We start from the raw sequence: 3,673 nt of genomic DNA, 5'->3' as shown, positions 1-3,673 counted from the left end.
GTGGATAGTAGAAGGGGTTGGGGAAGGCACGGAAATAAAGAGGCAGGAGGGGAAAAAAGATCATGCAAAATTAGTTGAGTCGAGGGCTGTGTCCCAAGGCAGTGGAGTTCCCCAGCATTGGGTCCCAGTCTTCGCCTCCTAGGCCCTTCACGACAACAATGGGCAAGGGAGGGGGGAGGGTCCAAAAAAGAAAAGGGAAAAGTATTCATTAAAAGAGTGAAAATATATTTTCAAATTCATGACCAAAGTTGCAATTGAAGAAACTACTTACAAACTATATTTGAAGGTGGGTGGATAAGACACCCTATGTGTATTTTTATAGTTCATGCAAGAAAAAATCTTTCATATGGATAAGAAATGGAATAACAAAAACTTTTCAAATTCATAAACACTTTACTAAAAGCATACTTGCTGCCAACTTGTGAACACAATAAGTAATTTCTGTACATGGTAAACTGAGTATTGCTAATAAGTTTAACACATTACATATACTGTACAACTGTACATTTGGCTAGCCTGCCATCATGCCATTCAGAACCAGTATCATCGAGCCAGACATTTTAGTAATAAAACCTACTAACAGGAACAGCAACAGAAGTCATTTATGCCAACAAATACTCTATCCATCCCTAACACAACCTACTAACTTCAACATCATTTATTCTAGCACTGGTTTTAAAAACAATTTTTGAGCATTTTCATCTTTAAAAGAACTGTGAATAAATCTTATTTTTTAATGTCTACTTACATAGTAGAGAAATTTTATCATGTTCCCTGTATAATTAAATACATAATTACACATTTTATCTAAAAATACATTACACAATTTACAATTTCTTTAACCATATTTTCTCATGCTAAATAATCAATAAGCCATTTCTCAAATATATTCAAGCAATATGGAAAAAAAAAAAAAAAAATCACATCCTTTCTCATACACAGCTAACCTATTTCAAGATAATGCCAAATTAGTCTAGGTTCTGCATAAAATATTCTTTAAGACTTCCATCACAAATACACAAAAATCATTCAAAAGTCTCCTTACATTATACTACTATAATGCATCATATAAACAGGTCTTACCACTTGGTCAAGTAGAGGCACTTTAATGACATAAAATACCTTGCAGTGATATGTAAAGCTTACTCAGTGTGAAGATTATACTTTATTTTAAGTTTTGGGTATAAGTGATAAAAAGACATCAACATGAAGTGTGCCACTGATATTAATTTCAAAATAACATATACAAAGTATATATATATATATATAAAAAGAAAGAGGGGGAAAAAACTCAGTACTATATAGGCAAATGTTGCTTTTCATTTGGATAAAGAGAAACTACCAGAAGAAAAAAAGGGGTTTAAGATAGCACCATCTAAGGACAGACAACAGTCTTCTGTGGCATACATTCCAGGTATACTTAACATAGAATTTCTTCACAGACAGATGACTTTAGACATAGGCTAAGATTCAAATCATGTTAACCAACAGCAAAGTTGAACCCGGCATTAAGTACATTATTGCCTTTTCATAGCATCTCCTCCTATATCCTTCGTTTTGATTTGCCAAATATTGATATGTCTGCTACAGAATATTAGAAAATTAAAAGGTCACACACATATAGGAAAGCACAAAAGAAAAGACAGGGATGATAACATACATAGCTTGTGTATACATGTGTATGAGTGTATGATAGATGTAACTATCAAGAGATATTTACTGAAGTCACAAAATGTCAGATGAATATGCTAAACAAGTAATAAAAATAATTGGTGTTTTTGGTATTTTTTCAGTTAAACAAATTCTTAAAAAAAAAAATCAAAACACTAAATTTTCTGTGCTGTATAAATCACATCAGCCAATCCTGATCTAATAAAAATCCAGACTAAAAATGTTATCTCACTGAAAGCCTAAAAGATTCACTTCCAAGTAACATTTACCATTCTTAACAAACACCTTTAAATTCATGGCACATGTGCATGTACTTACATAATATATTACAAAATGGGCTTGTAATCTTTTATCATCATAAAAACTGGTCTGGTTCTTAGCAAACAATAATCACTTCTACAAACAGTTAGTTAATACTTGGCAGGTATGTCACACTATGGCCTATTGTCTCTGTCCAAAGTTAATCTGTCATCTTAGTAATTCATCCTCTTACATGCCTTGAGAATATAAAAGAATGTGTTCTCATATCCTTCAAAGACACAGGAAGAGAAAAGTACATGTGACAAAATTACATAATGGACATGATATGACTTGACTCAAAACACAATAGCTGTCAAACAAAAATTATTTAAAAAGCACATTAAAAACTGATATGTATGTATATAAACACAGAAGCTAAGACTTAAAAACACCTAGTGCATACAAATGGACTGTGGTAAGGGTTTCACCTTAGGACTGGTTATACCATGTACACTATTTTGAATGGAATTTCAAGATCTCGAGAACTTGGTTCCAAATACTTCAGTGTAAGTATTTCAGTGGTAATCTATCCAAAGGATCAAGCACCAATGAATTCCTAACATCATAATCCAGTTCACTTGAGGATTCAAAACTGGATGATTATGATGTTAAGAATTCATATAACAATAATTGCATATTTTGAACTAAAATATTATTAAATAACTGCAGACACCAACTTTACCTACCTGGTAAAGCTCTAAAGACTTCCTCATTACTTAAATGAAGATTAAAAAGAAATTTATTTTTGGTAACAGTATTATCAATACTGTCAATACTATTATCAACTTTGAATATGGTTAACTGAAACTGATTTCCACAAACCACAAGACCTTTGTCCACAGACCACACAAAGCTGTACTACTTATAATATTTGGCTAAATTATATAATAAATGCATTGATAAGGATTCTAATTCACTTTCTTTGACATGGCTAGCAAAATAACCACATTAAATACAATAATGTAGCCTAAGACAGAAACAAATATTGAATGATCTGTACCATGCTGAATTATCTTTTTAAATAAATGACAGCTAGAAGAACAGCCGTCAAAAGTGCTTTAAAAATTATAAAATAAAATCAATCACCAAAACTCATATGGATTAAAATAATATGATCTTCAACATTTCTAGTAATTCAATTTTCCACAAATATCCATTGCCAACTGACAGAAGAGTTCAAAAATAACTTAGGAAGTGCTTAGACATCGATATTGGCAGATCTTTTTCTAGATGTGATGGATATCAAAAGAAACACTTGTGGATACTTGATGCCGCACCACATAGTGATTTTATCTTATACACTGATACTAAATGAATCATTCCCGATATTTATATCTCTTTAAAGGGAACAGAGTGTGTAGGGGCAGATCCACTTAAAGACACATTTGGTGCAGAATTACCCTTCTATCTTTCCAAGTCACAAAACATAAAAAGAAAAGACAACAGAAGTTACAAGTTATTCTCTTTTTCCTATTATTTCTTAAAGAAAAAAAAGAAAGAAAGAAAAAAAAAATCCAAACCTCTTTTTCAAACAACCAATAGCTTCAATCATGAACCCTTTCAATACTCAATGTAAATACAAAAGGAGACATATTTACTAACAACTAATAATGCTGCTATCTTACAACAGTCTCACACTTATAGAATGAGAGAGGGTCTAAAGACCTACATAGCGACCATCAGGTTTGTGTGGACAGGTGTC

The 3,673-nt window shown here is 31.9% G+C and overlaps 1 protein-coding gene across 1 annotated transcript in view; it reads right to left on the bottom strand.

The window, feature by feature from the left end:
• Positions 1 to 373: 373 nt before the first annotated feature.
• Positions 374 to 3,673, bottom strand: part of LOC119582582 (rho GTPase-activating protein gacO-like) — a 16,822-nt gene continuing 13,522 nt past the window's right edge. Inside the window, exon 10 of the mRNA XM_037930949.1 lies at positions 374 to 3,673. This exon is cut by the window's right edge and continues 1,819 nt beyond it. The gene's annotated coding sequence lies outside the window, so the exon portion shown is untranslated.

This window comes from Penaeus monodon, chromosome 16, assembly GCF_015228065.2.
Source record: "Penaeus monodon isolate SGIC_2016 chromosome 16, NSTDA_Pmon_1, whole genome shotgun sequence".
In the NCBI taxonomy this organism is placed as follows: domain Eukaryota; kingdom Metazoa; phylum Arthropoda; class Malacostraca; order Decapoda; family Penaeidae; genus Penaeus; species Penaeus monodon.
This window is presented reverse-complemented; position numbering and strand designations above follow the sequence as displayed.